We start from the raw sequence: 18,131 nt of genomic DNA on the forward strand, positions 1-18,131 counted from the left end.
AGGTCTGTTATTTGATGAATTGACCCTTTTAACATCATGAAATAACCCTGTTTTATTTTTCTAGTAATAATCTCATCTTTAAAAAAATTACTATAGTCTAATATTTCTTGTTAATTCTCACTGCAGTTTGAGGTAGGTACATTATTACATTTATAGTTTTAAAGACTGAGTGAAACTGGCCAAGATTATATAACTAGTGAATATGGTAGAGTATGCTAAAGTTTTTGAACTTGACAGCAAGTCTCAGAAGTTATAGGTACTTTAATTCAAACAATCTTCTATGATAAAGTCCTATAACATGTCTTTTAAAAATTTTTTGGTTTTCACAATATTTATTTATTTAATATTTATTCCTACACACGAGTCAGTATTCTTCTTACTAATATTCATGCTTCTTTCATTGTTCTTTGCCTCCACTATGTTCATTCCCACCATAACACAACATAATCAAAGTAAGCCATGACCCAGAAATTAAAAGGAGCTGAGAATTGAGCCTTCTAAAAAAATCTTCAATTATAGCAAAATAATGTATCATGACGTATTTTCTTGTTTGTAAGAAAGAAATATTCATTAATGATTGTAAAGTCAAGTATAAAATTATGTGATGTAGTTATTACAATGTGCTTCTTTCATAAAATCACAGAACCTGATTTTATTTTATATTTTTTGGTTTCAAAGTTTACTACATTAAAAAAAAAAGAATGAAAACTTCTCTTGATCTTCTATTTTGAATGAATCAATCCTCTGTTTTAAATTGAGTAAAGGTTAATAGCTCAGATTGTTTTTATAGTCTACTCATGTCTCAGTCTTCTGTATTATTATTCAAATTATACAAAAAACATTAAATATTAACCCAAAATCCAATTGAAACTATCAATCCCTGAGATGAGAACGTTAGGGTCATATTACAGCTTTCCTTTGCAAAACAAGGAAAAAAAGTTTAGTGCATGGAATGCAGAAAATCCTGACAAGATTTATTTACAACTATTTGCTTTTTCTTTTTCAGGTTACCAGAATAAATATTTGTGCAGCTGAAAGTGTTGCTAGTAGCAGGTTCTTGATGGCTTCTCAGACAGGGCAAATATCTAGTCATAGCTTGAGTGTCAGGTTTGGGAGCAAAAACTGGCCTATTATATAAAGTGTTCTCATTGTCCATGCATGGCTTTAGCTTTGCCGGCCTAGACTCTCAGCACCCCATAGTGGTTGAATATATGCAACATCCACGATGTGTTCTTTTTTTTTTTTTTTTTTTTGCGGTACGCCGGCCTCTCACTGTTGTGGCCTCTCCCGTTGCGGAGCACAGGCTCCGGACGCGCAGGCTCAGCGGCCATGGCTCACGGGTGCAGCCGCTCCGCGGCATGTGGGATCTTCCCGGACCGGGGCACGAACCCGCGTCCTCTGCATCGGCAGGCGGACTCTCAACCACTGTGCCACTAGGGAAGCCCCATGATGTATTCTTAAAGTATCTTGGTGTAGTATGTACACATTTCTCAGGCTGCAAACTGAGGCAGGCAAACATATAACTATTTTTCTAAAAGTGGATTTAAATTCTATCTTGAACCTCCTATTTCTATCACTGACAGGCAAATTCAGCAGCCTTGGTCATTTGAAGTTTATACTTAGGCTTCTGCTCCTCGCATTTTCTCCCTGTTGTGACATCTGAGACCTGAATGGACTTATTAGTATTCAGGTGTTGGGGTTGAATGGGTGGGTAATGAACACAAAGTATACATTCTTTTAAGAGGTGAGTCTTTGGATTCTGGCTCTATCCCTGGTGCACCCACTGCCAGTATATGTCCCTTTAGGTACTTTTCCATACAGAACTGACTTCAGTGTTTTTCTGCCTCAGTCTGGGGCCCACAGAAAACTTAGACAGTGGTTTCAGTTCCTCCTACGTCTAACTATGCCGTGTCACCACTTCAATATTGCTGTTCCCTTATCACCATAGCATGGAGCACACATGCAAGAAAAGTTTCCTACCCAAGTCTCAGATGGACAGCAGGGCACAGTATGTCTCTACTTGTATTAATGAGGATAAGTTAGATTATGATGTGGTGACAAATGCTCCCCAAATCTCAGTGGCTTAAAAGGACAAAGGTTTATTTCTCACTTGTGTGTCATTCCTGGGTCAGTCATGGTACTGCTGGTCCATGCCCCCTTTACTCCTGGATCCAGTAACTGGATGATGGAACTGTCTCTGTCTGGGACATTGCTGATATCAGCATAGAGGAAGAGAGAACAGGAGGAACTTTGTTCTGGCTAGTAGTCCAGCTCACACTTTATTGACCAAAGAAATCAAATGGATAAGCAGAGAAGTATAATTCTTCCCCAGGGAGGGGTAGCTTATGTTTTTAAATAATACACTCTACCACACTATTCCTGGGTTCATAACTTAAGGGAAGGATCTATGTTTCTCTGATAATTTAGCTTGAGGACTGGTGAGGAGTCAGCTACTTCATGCTCAAGGCTATCAGTGTTGCTTCTTCTCCAGCTCAGTTCTCCTCTCCAGTAAGGGAGAACATTATCTAGTCTCCAGGGAGGCTGGTCTTGTTCTTCATCTGCTTTCTTTTAGTTGATTGTTTATGGGGAAAAAAAAGTTTATGTTCAGCTTCTTTCAGCATTTAGCCCTTTGAAGCTCAAGAGCAGCCATCTTTTGCAAATCACAGATCTGGGTCCCAGGACATCTTAGTTATGTTTTTATAATGTATTTTCATATCTGCTAAAGCAATATCCCCATCATGACTTTTATTTTCAAAATTGGTCACTCTTTTTGCAAACATAAAACTACGCAGAATTAAGTAGTGATGGGATGAATATTTAAGAAGTATTTTTGAATGATTCACACATGTCATATGAGATGGTTTGCTCAATTTAAATGAAGTTTAAGTTGATGTTGAATTTTGGTATTTGGGGACTATTACTGGGATTTTCAATACGGCTTTCCACTTGAAGTTACATGCAGTTGAGAGATACTCTACATGGCCATCACCTTGCTTGTGCCATCTCTCTTTTCCTTTGGTTTCTTTAGAGTTAACCTTTTGCTCAGGCTTTCCTCAGAACCTTCTAGCTAACTGTTATTTTGAGTACCACTCACATCTCACTTTACAGCTGCCATTCCACTTCCTCATACCATTCACCTGCTGTAAGCATCCTCATTGCTAATTAGTACAGATGAGCAAAACTGAACAGTGATTCAGTTCATATACTTCCCAAAGATAAGAAGAACAAATCTGTGAGCTCCTGCCCTTACACTTGGAGGTCCCAGCTGAGTTGGGGGCAGAAGAACATGAACCTCTTTTCATAAATCCTGAGAGGGAGAAGTTGTGCCTCTGTCCCACATTGCTTCTCACTGTGGCAGGTGGCTGGCCTGTTTTTAGTTTTATTTGCTTATTTATTTATTTTGCAGCATTTATTCCCTGCCAAGGAAATGCTGGCTGACACAAGTTCTCCAAGGCCATAATTGTTCCTTCAGCCATCGCTATTCCTTTCTATCAAGCACTGTAGAATTCCAGCCCCCCTTCCCCTTATAGAAACAATGTTATAAATCTTCACATCTCCAGGAACACAAAATACAACACTTTGTATACAGGAAGCTGATCAGCAAATGTTTGTTGAAAAAGTTTTGAATGATTTTCCAGCCAGTGCTCTTTAAGGCAAAGTATACCCTCAGGCTTTGTGTTCACCATTTTTTGATGTTAATTTTAATTTGGTTTTACTGATTTAAAAAAAAATTTGGTAGAGAAGTGAGACACTGTAGAGCCTATGAGGACTTAAAGAAAGTTCTGGTGGATAATCCCTGAGTTTCTTCCTAAAAACCAGAATTGGGGGCCACATCTTTCTCTTTACTTTGCCTCTTGTCTTCTTTTTCCTGTTCCTGACTGTAGGTCAATAAACTGGATGTTCTCTCTGCCCCCTCCCCTCTGCATCTCTTTCCTACATCACTTCCTTGTCTTGTGCTCAGATCTGAGCCACATTTGTTGAAAACCATCTAGTTAGAATGTCTTCTTCCTTTTGCAACACAGCTCACCATGTTTCCTTATCCTTTCTTCCTTTTTAAGGATTCATACATTAAAGGTAATCGCATCTGGCTCTACAGAATCCAGTTCAGGAAGTTCTCAAGTTACAACATAATGTGTTGCCAAAGTGCCTTTGCTAATAAGTTGTTTGGAACTTGGAACAAATTTCCCAGCAAAAAGTAGGCTTTAAGTGGTACTTAACAGTTCCCAGTCCAGCCTACAACAAGTTACTCACTCAATATACTACATATCTGTTGAGTCAAGCATTTGCTACGTGCTGGTGGTTGAGAATTTTTGTGTTCATTACATTGCCCTTCAGCACTGTGCTATTTGAGTTGAGCTGTTCACTCCCCTGGCCTCATTCTCATCTGCAAGAATTTTGCTTGTGCGGGTAAACATGATCGTTCTTTAGCGTTAACATTGTTAAGTTGTACCTCTCTCTACGCAGTTCATCTGTAAGACAACAGAGTCATTTTCTGCACACCCAGGTGAAGCAACAATAATTTGGGCACATGTTGATCAAAATATAGCCTCCCTGTGAAGGTTTGAGGCACACCATGCTGTCATGGCCTATGGGATGAGATCCACTGCACAAGGAATAAAGCATTATAAAAACATTATTTTCAGAGAGAGTGGAATTTCTTTGATGGTAAAAGGCAGGTCCAGATTGTTTCCTGGGATATGGTTCCTAGTTGGCATACAGAAAGACCTAATATCAATACTGAATGATGAATGAACGAACGAATGAATGGCAAAGGGCTACAGGAAGACATGTCCCGCATATGCTCTCAGTTTTCCCCAAGGTTTTAAAGAATGAGGAGGAAGGACTCACAATATTTCCCTCCTGAGGTCACCGGGAGAACCCAACTCTGCACGCCTGTGCCCTCTTTTTGCTTTGCAGAGCTCAGAGAGAACAAAGTCTTCACGACAAACATTGTTTTACTTTGCACCTTTCTTCTTTACCAAATGCGGGTCAGTGGAGGTTTTATGTTTCAGCTTTGAAAAACAAAGTATCCAAGAGTATTGACCCCAAGAGGCCCAGATTTCTCTTACAAGAACTTAAAATATCTTTTGTTTCCTGTTTCAATAAAAAGGGGCCCAGGAAGGGTCCCAAGCCAAATGTCTGTGAACACCTGTGACCTCTGGGGGCTGCCTGCTCCCTCAGATAGCTTTGGAGCTGGAGTTTTAGAGCAAGCGGTCAGCCTGGCGGTGAGCTTGCCTCACACGTGGGCTGTACTTCCCTGAAGCCACTTCAAACAAATCTCTCGTCGCAGTGTGAGGAGAGTGAGGAGAGGGACAGGAGGACAGTGATTTAATACGGGGCTCCGAGGTACGGCCCTGTAGGGCCTGTGGGTGCTAGCGGTCCTTGAGTGGGCGCCATCTCCCCCTGGAGGCCGGCCACACTCCTGGGGACCAGTCCCGGGCAGAAGGGCATCAGCAGAAGAGCCCCCGAGCGCCGATCCGTGCCTCGCCAGTGGGGGGCGCTCTCCCGTGGGAAAGGTCGGGCAGGGCGGGGAGGGGCAGGGCGGGACTCGGCCCCTCCGCCCCCTTGGCGCCACCCCTCGCTCTGCCAAACTTTCCTCGGGTTCCGGGCGGGTCTCAGCGTCCGCTGGAGAGGAGGCGCGCCGCCGCCTGCCCGCTCGCCGCGTCGCCCTCGGCTGCTCGCGCCCGGCCCCCGGTCTCCCTGTCGCGCTCGGCCCCGAGGGCATGCGGCAGCAGCAGGGGTCTCCGCTCCCGGGCTCCGCGGCGCGGGCGAGCGTGAGCGGTGAGTGGGTTTCCGGAGCGGCGGCCGGCCGGGGCGCGTGGGGAGGCTTTTCGGGGTTGCCTGGCGTCCAGCCCGGGCCCCAGACCCATTCCGAGTACCTGGGACAGCCTTCTTTGGGCGGTGTGTGGCGCATCTTGCCCTTTCCGCCTTCTTTAAAATTTTTTTTTTATTTTAGGGGGGAGAAGCAGTCGGGATGCAGAATCCGCGTAGCGCCCGCCCCAGCTGTGGGCTGGTGGGCTGGGCGCAGAGGAGCGCAGAGCGGGGCGCAGGCTCCGCTCTGCTTTTGCACAGGTGCTTCTTTTCCAAACTCGGTTTTACAGCCGTCGATGGTGAACTGAGGTTCTCTCGTGGAGCCTAGGGATATAACATTTTCCAGCCTTCAGTTACTCCCTAGCCCGTGGTGTGTTAGGCAACAGCTCGAACCAAGCAAGGCATCCAAAGATTCGGGAAATGGTTATTACGAACTAACTAGTGACACTGTTGGGGGTTGTGCTTTGAGAGTAAGTGACGGTCCCCGCGGTCCCCCTCTCACCATCGGCAGACAAAAGTGCTTTGTTCTGTAGCAGCGTTACTTTATTGCTTTCCTTCAACAAGTTGCGACTACCTAAAATGGCTTAGAAATTTCTCAAGCAAGTACTTTGAGGAGTGACTGTGAGTATTGGAAACAATTTAGTCTTATTACGGTCATCATTTAAACTGCCCTCAAAAGCATTTTTAAACTGAGTATTTTCCACGAAGTGTGTTCCTGGTGCTTCGTTACTGTCATTGTTGTACACTTCGCCCTCCTCACTTCTTTGCTGCCCTGAGTATTACCTGGCCTTGGAACGTTACTTTAGAAGTTAAGGGCCTCTTAGCTTCTCAAGGTTCCTACTTGCTTTTTGTAAGTCGGAGAATAAAGTAATTGCCAAACGGGTGATCTCTTTACAAGTCGCGTATTATTTCATGCACTGCACAGCATGTCATTAATGCATGAACTTTTGTGTTGCTAAGGAGAGTTGCTGGGTTTTCCAGTGAACTACCTCTCAGCGGTTGCTAGCCCAGCTTACAGTGAGGAATTGCATCCAGCTTTGTGTGGTCTGAGTCCTGGGAATAGAGTTTTCCTCTTTTTTGAACAGAAGTGATACAGTTAAAAACACACAACCTTGGCTCTATTAACACCATGCTAGTCTAAACAAACTGAGCCATTCTAAAAAGACCAGCAAGCAAACCCTACCAGTGGGGTTTATGTACTTGAGATAAGCTTCTGGACTTGTTTCTTGTGCCATGAGACTGTATGACTGTATCATGTAGGGACTGGACATCCAATCATCTGGATGTAACTTATATTGATCGTTACTACCAGGTAACTAGGACAATAGATTATTTTGGCACATTTTCAGGTTTTCTTTTGTCTTTAGAGTTCAAAACTTTGTAGCTTCGATTAAACGAGAAATAACACATTTCTTTTCTAAATCTGACAAATGCATAAATAGTAGTTACCAGCCTCTTTATATTGTTAGATCAGATCTATTTTAGGTATCTGGCTGTTTTACAAGATGTTTGATAGAACAGATCTGCATATGTTTTCTCTGAATGAAGACTGAAATGAAAACATTCCAATATGGGATTATTTTCATGTATGTCCATCAGAGCCTACTTGAAAATCTACATGCTGATTCTCTCTCAGTTTTCCAAAATACACAGGCACAGAGGAACCACTGCACACACAGCATTGTAGCCAGGCAGCAATCAAGGTACACATTCTCAAAGTGGTGCACACATGCCCAAGGCTGGCTGCCTCTCCCCCAAGTTTTTCATCTTGGAGCAGAAATCCACCATAACTTAAGCCCAGCGTCTTATTTCTTTGGGCCGCGGCAGGGGGAATCACTGTAACTTGAATGGGAATTACTATAACTCGAATTACCCATTAACCATTCTCCTTGGACTGTACATTAGTTCAAAATGCTCTGTAGCCTGTGATTATAACCAGCATAGTGGTTAAGTCTGATTGCAAGGTTCTAAGTGGCAGAGCCCAGGCCTAAGGTATTATTAATGTGGTGTAAAGAGAAGAGCAGGGCTTTGCAGAGAGACCGGGCTTTGTTCCAGGCCAGGCTTCGTAACCTTGTATACTTTGCTTCACCTCTAAGCCTTAATTTCCTTGTCTGTAAAAATGAAGATTATATCCACCTCCCAAGATGAAAAGAGAAAACACTTAGCAGGGTCTCTGATATACAGGAAGTATTCCTTATATGTTGGTTGCCCTCTTTTCCTCCTAGGTAAAGTATTGACATTTCTATAAACATGGTGCAAATGTACATTGCACTGGTGAGAGTGCAAAGGTAGATTCCCAAGTCCTGGGTGATTTAGAGATGTTCTGCTCGCGTTCCTTACTTGCTTTCCTCCTCCCTTGCCATGGTCCTTTTGCTCTTCCCTCCATCATTTCTCCTGCAGGTACTGAGCTGCCTCCTGTCTGGCCTTGCTGATCCTTTGTCCCTCATCCTGGATTCTGTGTTTATGTGGAGGAGACCCCTGGAACTTAGTTCTACCATGGATGGGAGAGATGGAGGTGAGGGGTTTAGAGCTGTCTGCAGAAGCCCTGAGAGTTTGTGCTTTCACAGTGCTGGGTTAGAGAGGCAATTTGGAGTACAGGGGTCTGGGTTCTAATCCCAGCCCCACTCCTGTGACCTTGAATAAATCACTTATCATCTCTGAATCAGTTTTCTCATTCACACGATGGGGATAATAATTCCTTTTCTAGCTACCTGCATGGGTTGTGTTGGGTCCCATTAAGTCAGGCATGTGAAAAAGCTTTGTACCTGGTGAGGGCCACATAAATGTTGGATAAAGAGACAGGGCCTCCAGATGTGGGACACCCCAGGCAGGCTGTAGGGGGTGGGAGGATCTCCATGTGGGTGTTGGACGTGCTAAGTGGTCATTGCTGCCGTCTCTCCACACCCCTCTTTCCTGCCTTCTGATGGCAAATCCTTCTGATTTCAAGGAGGAAATCCTGCCAAAGTTTGAGAAACTGCTCTGTGGGAAATATGAAAGGAAGAGAAATTTCAGGGCTGAGATTACCTAACATTGTGTGATCGAAGGCACAGGGCAAAAGGTCCAAAGAAGTTTTAATTCCCTCTTAGAACTACCTGTACTGTCTGCTCATCTCAGTTCTTAGTGGACAGAAACATAGGGTTAACTAATCAGCCAGTGAGATGGAGGAGAGTGGTACTGGAGATCATCAGACGTTGAATTGGGGTGCCCTGTGCCATCCTCACTGGCCTGTGCCTTCTTGCTAACTTAAGTCTCTGAGGTTCACTCTGCAAAGCACTAAACTGACTCAAGGCATCCCCCCACCCCCCCACACAAACAACTAAGCTAATTATTTAATTCAATCTGAGAGGTGTGTCTTGCTCTCTGCCTGACCTGCCTCGTGAGCCAGGAGAGTAGTGCCCAGTGAGAGGAAGATCTGACTTCCTGGATTGTCCCCGCCCCCTCTTTCCTCCCCAGACTGATGCCAATCATCCTTATTCCTCTTCATCTCCTGGCCTGGCCTCTGCGGCCCCTGACCCCTAGCCTCTTGTCCTGTCTGCCTACTTCCTTGAACTCCATTGCCTGTGCCCCTCCCTGCTCCCATGGACCTTGCTTCCCCTCCTCAGATGTGAATCATTCATATACCTTAGTCCAGGCCAGACTGGGTGTCGCTCTGGAAAACAGCCTGCCCAGTATAGCCTGCCTCACCCCTTCCAAACAATGTTAGTCAGCCCCGTAATTACTCATTAGCTAGTCCTATGTCTTTATTGTTCCCTGGGACATTAAGCTGCAGGACCTACTAGCCCTGGTTTTGTTTTGTTTTGTATTTTACGCAGGCCTCTCACTGTTGTGGCCTCTCCCTTTGCGGAGCACAGGCTCAGCGACCATGGCTCACGGGACCAGCCGCTCTGCGGCATGTGGGATCTTCCTGGACTGGGGCACGAACCCGTGTCCCCTGCATCGGCAGGCAGACTCTCAACCACTGTGCCACCAGGGAAGCCCTAGCCCTGGTTTTGATGCAGCCGTGTGCAGATTCAGTGGTATCATCAAGGGTGGCTTGGCAGGTGCCGGGGGTGGGTCGGACGGCACTTTAGCCTCCCCCATAAGTGCCACTAGTTTGCCCAAAGGCTCTGCAAACAAACATGCAGTCTAAATAAAAGCAGCGTGCTTGCTTTGCAAATGCAGCTTTAAGGCAAGCCCCCTTTCAGTCAGTCTGCCCCCAAACCCCTCCTCTTCAGAAACTCTGGAGCTGTCTCCAGATGGACTCAGACCATGTAAATCAGAGGTGGTCAGTGGAGTCAGTCAGAGGCATTCACTTCCCAAGGAGAGCTAGAAATTTAACGTTAAGGCTCAGAGCCCTTGAGAGTAACTAGTTATTGAAGCTCAAAGCAAGGCATCAGGTATAGAACATCACTGAATCATTTGCCTCCTGCCCTGTTTGATTTTAATAGGCCAGTCCTTTAAATGGGAGCCCTTTCCCTGAACTAAACTGTCACATGGGTCTGGCAAAGAGAAAATACATATAATTTTTTTCTATAAAAATGGCCTTAGGATTAGCGTTCTCCAAAGGGATGGAACCAATAGGACATATATAGCTGTTTATAAGTGGAGGTTTATTATAAGAATTGGCTCATGGGATCATGGAGGCTGAGAAGTCCTGCGGTCTTGCCATCTGCAAGCCGAAGAACCAGGAAAGCTGGTAGTGTAGTCCAGTCTGAGTCTGAAGGCCTGGGAACAGGAGCTCTGATGTCTGAGGGCAGGAGGAGATGTACATCCCAGCTCAAGCAACCAGGCAAATTTGCTGTTCTTCTGCCTTTTTGCTCTATTCCGTCTCTCAGGGGATTGGATGAAACCCAGCCACATTGGTGAGGCTCATCTTCTTTACTCAATCTACAGATCCAAATGCTAATCTCTTCTGGAAACACCCTCATGGACACACCCAGATAATGATTTACCAGCTACCTGGGCATCCCTTAACCCAGTCAAGTTGGCCCATAAAATTAATTCTTGCACCACCAAACCAGGAAGTTGACGTGGGTACAACACTACCGTCCACAGAGCCCATCCATATATCATCAGTACTTCCCCAAGTGTCTATTTTTCCTGTCTGATCTAGGATCCATGTTAAATTTATTTGTCATGTCTTTTGTAAAATAGTTCCTCAGACTTTTCCCTGTTCCTAAAGTCCTTGCAGTTGTACAGGTCTTAACATTTTGTAGATGACTCTCAACCTGGGTCTAGCAGGTGTTTCTTCAGAACCAGACTTAGGTCATATGTTCTTGGCAGGGTACTCTGCTCTTCTCAGCACATCACATTAGAAGGTACACAATGTCAGCTTGTCCACCACTGGAATATTGGCCTTAATCACCTGGTTATGTTGGTGTTTGCCAGATCTCCCCACCTTAAATTCACCATTTTTCCCTTTGAAACTTACTGGTATTTGTGGGGAGGTGTTCTGAGGTTATGCTAATAGCCTGTTTCTCATTAAACATCCACCTACAGCCTTATCATTCACTGATGACCTCTGCCTGAATCAGCCACTTCTCTGAAGGTTGCCAAATGGTGATTCTTTATTTCCATCACTCCTTCCACATTTGTTAGTTGGCATTCTGCTATTAGGAAGAACTTTCTTTCTCCTTCATGCATTTATTCATTTATATTAGGAAGTATTCATGGATTCCTTTTGTATACAATATGTTGAGATCTCTTACTATAATTACTTATTTTGATGCTCAAATTGTTCTCAGTTTGGCCGGTGAGAGTCTCTTTGAACTGGCTCCTTTGTCCTTTTGACATCCTTATCATCCATTGAACATTTAAAAATTTTCTGTCACCACAAGGCATCCCAGGCTCATCTTGTACTTTCCCTCTCCTGGTTAGTCATCCTTTTCGGTAGAGAATGGTATTTAGAAACCAAGATACAGAAGGTTGATTGTGTCCATTTTTACTGGGGTATCTTAGATCTCTCAAAGGACAGAGCTAGGAAATATATGTATATATGTATTTACACATACACATTTATATATTTTCTACATTAGGCCATATATTGTAAAATCATGAGTTCATACTAATACCTCCAATTCCAGTCCAACACCCAAGGACCTTTCTAGTCTTATCCCTTTATATCTTTTTACATATCTTCTCTGGCAGTTAGAAACTTGACTCTCATTACCTTCAATATTTTTACTTATTTGCTCAGAGTAGCCCGCCTCTCAGCCACAAAGGCCATCCTGCCTCTGTCCATCTCTCTTCCCACTGCTGCTCATCTTTGGTGCCAGGCCTGCTAACCCGTGTGTCTATGCAACTTTATTATCAGCCTCCAGTCCCTCCAGCTCACTACTCTGTGTGGCTCCCCAGCCACAGCCCATGCTTCTGTGCAACTCCCCAAACTCTCTCCATCATGCTGCGTTCTCAGCCACATGCTGACCCCTCAGTTCTGGGGAGGGAAGAAAAGAGAAGGCAGAGGAAGAGAGAAGAAGATGGGAATGAAAGAAATCAAAGATAGAAACAGCATATACATTTTTAAAGGTTTCCATGGATTGCTACTAGGTCATTACTAGCCTTTCTCATTTAATTTCCAGCCTAATTTCTATAGTCAGATAATTGATGTCTGTGGCCTAGTTCAACTGGTAGTCTCTATTTTGTTGATGGAGAAAGTAAAATGCTTTAGGAGAAACTGTTTCTTACGTTATATCGTTCAATATGTTAGAAGTAAACTGGGTTGCTTGCTCTTCTGAGCTTTCTCTGAAGCAGGCAAACTGACTAATCATCGCTATTTTCTATCGTGTATTTAGAGTTTTATTCAGTCCTTTTCATTTGATTATGGATTTTTCCCATAAACTCTTGTCAACAATTCTAAGTAGAGATACATTTACAAATTTTTATTGACATTTACCACAACCACATTATATTACGTCTAGAATCACTAAATATTTGCAAAAGGCATTAATGTCATTATGGAGAACAAATCTGCATTTTTATTTCTCTTGGGGTTAGAGGATTAACTAACGAAAAAAGGCTCCAGTGGTCAGGGTGGTGAAAAGAGCCCTGGGCTAGAAGGATGAGAGCTGGTCAAAGTGAATCAGTGTCTCCCAGTTTTAATTTTCTTCTCTGTAAGATGGAGAAAGCTACACTGCCCATCTCACCATGGGATCAAATGGCAAAAGAGACATGAACTCACTTTGAAAACTGTTCAGTGGTATATTAGTGAATATATATATATATATATATATATATTTTTCCCTTTTCTCCACATCCTTGGATGTTTATTTATTTATTTTTATTTATTTTTAACATCTTTATTGGGGTACAATTGCTTTACAATGGTGTGTTAGTTTCTGCTCTATAACAAAGTGAATCAGTTTTATATATATACATATGTTCCCATATGTCCTCCCTCTTGCATCTCGCTCCCTGCCACTATCCCTATCCCACCCCTCCAGGCTGTCACAAAGCACCGAGCTAATATCCCTGTGCCATGCGGCTGCTTCCCACTAGCTATCTACCTTACTACGTTTGTTAGTGTGTGTATGTCCATGACTCTCTCTCGCCTGTCAAAGCTCACCCTTCCCCCTCCCCATATCCTCAAGTCCGTTCTCCAGTAGGTCTGCGTCTCTATTCCCGTCCCACCCCTAGGTTCTTCATGACATCCTTTTTTTTCTTAAATCCCATATATATGTGTTAGCATACGGTATTTGTCTTTTTCTTTCTGACTTACTTCACTCTGTATGACAGACTCTAGGTCTATCCATCTCATTACAAATAACTCAATTTCGTTTCTTTTTAAGGCTGAGTAATATTCCATTGTATATATGTGCCACATCTTCTTTATCCATTCATCCGATGATGGGCACTTAGCTTGTTTCCATCTCCGGGCTATTGTAAATAGAGCTGCAATGAACATTTTGGTACATGACTCTTTTTGAATTTTGGTTTTCTCAGGGTATATGCCCAGTAGTGGGATTGCTGGGTCATATGGTAATTCTATTTGTAGTTTTTTAAGGAACCTCCATACTGTTCTCCATAGTGGCTGAACCAATTCACATTCCCACCAGCAGTGCAAGAGTGTTCCCTTTTCTCCACACCCTCTCCAGCATTTATTGTTTCTAGATTTTTTGTTGATGGCCATTCTGACTGGTGTGAGATGATATCTCATTGTAGTTTTGATTTGCGTTTCTCTAATGATTAATGATGTTGAGCATTCTTTCATGTGTTTGTTGGCATTCTGTATATCTTCTTTGGAGAAATGTCTATTTAGGTCTTCTGCCCATTTTTGGATTGGGTTGTTTGTTTTTTTGTTATTGAGCTGCATGAGCTGCTTGTAAATTTTGGAGATTAATCCTTTGTCAGTTGCTTCACTTGCAAATATTTTCTCCCATTCTGAGGGCTGTCTTTTGGTCTTGTTTATGGTTTCCTTTGCTGTGCAAAAGCTTTGAAGTTTCATTAGGTCCCATTTATTTATTTTTGTTTTTATTTCCATTACTCTAGGAGGTGGGTCAGAAAGGATCTTGCTCTGATTTATGTCATAGAGTGTTCTGCCTATGTTTTCCTCTAAGAGTTTGATAGTTTCTGGCCTTACATTTAGGTCTTTAATCCATTTTGAGCTTATTTTTGTGTATGGTGTTAGGGAGTGATCTAATCTCATACTTTTACATGTACCTGTCCAGTTTTCCCAGCACCATTTATTGAAGAGGCTGTCCTTTCTCCACTGTACATTCCTGCCACCTTTATCAAAGATAAGGTGTCCATATGTGCGTGGGTTTATCTCTGGGCTTTCTATCCTGTTCCATTGATCTATCTTTCTGTTTTTGTGCCAGTACCATACTGTCTTGATTACTGTAGCTTTGTAGTATAGTCTGAAGTCAGGGAGCCTGATTCCTCCAGCTCCTTTTTTCGTTCTCAAGATTGCTTTGGCTATTCGGGGTCTTTTGTGTTTCCATACAAATTGCGAAATTTTTTGTTCTAGTTCTGTGAAAAATGCCAGTGGTAGTTTGATAGGGATTGCATTGAATCTGTAGATTGCTTTGGGTAGTAGAGTCATTTTCACAATGTTGATTCTTCCAATCCAAGAACATGGTATATCTCTCCATCTATTTGTATCATCTTTAATTTCTTTCATCAGTGCCTTATAATTTTCTGCATACAGGTCTTTTGTCTCCTTAGGTAGGTTTATTCCTAGATGTTTTATTCTTTTTGTTGCAATGGTAAATGGGAGTGTTTTCTTGATTTCACTTTCAGATTTTTCATCATTAGTATATAGGAATGCCAGAGATTTCTGTGCATTAATTTTGTACCCTGCTACTTTACCAAATTCATTGATTAGCTCCAGTAGTTTTCTGGTGGTCTCTTTAGGATTCTCTATGTATAGTATCATGTCATCTGCAAACAGTGACAGCTTTACTTCTTCTTTTCCAATTTGGATTCCTTTTATTTCCTTTTGTTCTCTGATTGCTGTGGCTAAAACTTCCAAAACTATGTTGAATAATAGTGGCCAGAGTGGACATCCTTGTCTTGTTCCTGATCTTAGTGGAAATGCTTTCAATTTTTCATCATTGAGGATGATGTTTGCTGTGGGCTTGTCATATATGGCCTTTATTATGTTGAGGAAAGTTCCCTCTATGCCTACTTTCTGCAGGGTTTTTATCATAAATGGGTGTTGAATTTTGTCAAAAGCTTTCTCTGCATCTATTGAGATGATCATATGGTTTTTCTCCTTCAATTTGTTAATATGGTTTATCACATTGATAGATTTGCGTATATTGAAGAATCCTTGCATTCCTGGAATAAACCCCACTTGATCATGGTGTATGATCCTTTTAATGTGCTGTTGGATTCTGTTTGCTAGTATTTTGTTGAGGATTTTTGCATCTATGTTCATCAGTGATATTGGCCTGTAGTTTTCTTTCTTTGTGACATCCTTGTCTGGTTTTGGTATCAAGGTGATGGTGGCCTCGTAGAAGGAATTTGGGAGTGTTCCTCCCTCTGCTATATTTTGGAAGAGTTTGAGAAGGACAGGTGTTAGCTCTTCTCTAAACGTTTGATAGAATTCACCTGTGAAGCCATCTGGTCCTGGGCTTTTGTTTGTTGGAAGATTTTTAATCACAGTTTCACTTTCAGTGCTTGTGATTGGTCTGTTCATATTTTCTATTTCTTCCTGATTCAGTCTTGGCACGTTGTGCATTTCTAAGAATTTGTCCATTTCTTCCAGATTGTCCATTTTATTGGCATAGAGTTGCTTGTAGTAATCTCTCATGATTTTTTTTATTTCTGCAGTGTCAGTTGTTACTTCTCCTTTTTCATTTCTAATTCTGTTGATTTGAGTCTTCTCCCTTTTTTTCTTGATGAGTCTGGCTAGTGGTTTATCTATTTTGTTTATCTTCTCAAAGAACCAGCTTTTAGTTTTATTGATCTTTGCTATTGTTTCCTTCATTTCTTTTTCATTTATTTCTGATCTGATTTTTATGATTTCTTTCCTTCTGCTAGCTTTGGGGTTTTTTTTGTTCTTCTTTCTCTAATTGCTTGAGGTGCAAGGTTAGGTTGTTTATTCGAGATGTTTCCTGCTTCCTAAGGTGGGCTTGTATTGCTATAAACTTCCCCCTTAGAACTGCTTTTGCTGCATCCCATAGGTTTTGGGTCGTTGTGTCTCCACTATCATTTGTTTCTAGGTATTTTTTTATTTCTTCTTTGATTTCTTCAGTGATCACTTCATTATTAAGTAGTGTATTGTTTAGCCTCCATGTGTTTGTATTTTTTACAGATCTTTTCCTGTAATTGATATCTAGTCTCATGGCGTTGTGGTCAGAAAAGATACTTGATACAATTTCAATTTTCTTAAATTTACCAAGGCTTGATTTGTGACCCAAGATATGATCTATCCTGGAGAATGTTCCATGAGCACTTGAGAAAAATGTGTATTCTGTTGTTTTTGGATGGAGTGTCCTATAAATATCAATTAAGTCCATCTTGTTTAATGTATCATTTAAAACTTGTGTTTCCTTATTTATTTTCATTTTGGATGATCTGTCCATGGGTGAAAGTGGGGTGTTAAAGTCCCCTACTATGAATGTGTTACTGTCGATCTCCCCTTTTATGGCTGTTAGTATTTGCCTTATGTATTGAGGTGCTCCTATGTTGGGTGCATAAATATTTACTATTGTTATATCTTCTTCTTGGATCGATCCCTTGATCATTATGTAGTGTCCTTCTTTGTCTCTATTAATAGTCCTTATTTTAAAGTCTATTTTGTCTGATATGAGAATTGCTACTCCAGCTTTCTTTTGGTTTCCATTTGCATGGAATATCTTTTTCCATCCCCTCACTTTCAGTCTGTATGTGTCTCTAGGTCTGAAGTGGGTCTTTTGTAGACAGCATATATAAGGGTCTTGTTTTTGTATCCATTCAGCCAATCTGTGTCTTTTGGTGGGAGCATTTAGTCCATTTACATTTAAGGTAATTATCGATATGTATGTTCCTATTCCCATTTTCTAAATTGTTTTGGGTTCATTATTATAGGTCTTTTCCTTCTCTTGTGTTTCTTGTCTAGAGAAGTTCCTTTAGCATTTGTTGTAAAGCTCTTTGGTGGTGCTGAACTCTCTCAGCTTTTGCTTGTCTGTAAAGGTTTTAATTTCTCCATCAAATCTGAATGAGATCCTTGCTGGGTAGAGTAGTCTTGGTTGCAGGTTTTTCTCCTTCATCACTTTCAGTATGTCCTGCCACTCCCTTCTGGCTTGTAGGGTTTCTGCTGAGAGATCAGCTGTTAACCTTATGGGGATTCCCTTGTGTGTTATTTGTTGTTTTTCCCTTGCTGCTTTTAATATGCTTTCTTTGTATTTAATTTTTGACAGTTTGATTAATATGTGTCTTGGCGTATTTCTCCTTGTATTTATCCTGTATGGGACTCTCTGTGCTTCCTGGACTTGATTAACTATTTCCTTTCCCATATTAGGGAAGTTTTCAACTATAATCTCTTCAAATATTTTCTCAGTCCCTTTCTTTTTCTCTTCTTCTTCTGGAACCCCTATAATTCGAATGTTGGTGCGTTTAATGTTGTCCCAGAGGTCTCTGAGACTGTCCTCAGTTCTTTTCATTCTTTTTTCTTTATTCTGCTCTGCAGTAGTTATTTCCACTACTTTATCTTCCAGGTCACTTATCCGTTCTTCTGCCTCAGTTATTCTGCTATTGATCCCTTCTAGAGTATTTTTAATTTCATTTATTGCGTTGTTCATCGTTGCTTGTTTCATCTTTATTTCTTCTAGGTCCTTGTTAACTGTTTCTTGCATTTTGTCCATTCTATTTCCAAGATTTCGGATCATCCTTACTATCATTATTTTGAATTCTTTTTCAGG

General features: G+C 41.9%; 1 protein-coding gene across 4 annotated transcripts in view; it reads left to right on the forward strand.

Moving 5' to 3' along the window:
• Window positions 1-5,592: 5,592 nt before the first annotated feature.
• Window positions 5,593-18,131, forward strand: part of LPAR3 (lysophosphatidic acid receptor 3) — an 84,442-nt gene continuing 71,903 nt past the window's right edge. For 2 of the 4 annotated variants that reach the window (XM_089920247.1, XM_089920250.1), the window contains exons 1-2: window positions 5,593-5,781; window positions 5,957-6,432. The gene's annotated coding sequence lies outside the window, so the exon portion shown is untranslated. The remainder of the gene's footprint in view (window positions 5,782-5,956; window positions 6,433-18,131) is intronic. The other 2 variants (XM_089920245.1, XM_022580948.3) reach the window with 1 other exon arrangement.

This window comes from Delphinapterus leucas, chromosome 1 (genome assembly GCF_059928025.1).
Source record: "Delphinapterus leucas isolate spDelLeu-1000000601 "Yukka" chromosome 1, BTC_Dleu_Yukka2, whole genome shotgun sequence".
Classification (NCBI taxonomy): domain Eukaryota; kingdom Metazoa; phylum Chordata; class Mammalia; order Artiodactyla; family Monodontidae; genus Delphinapterus; species Delphinapterus leucas.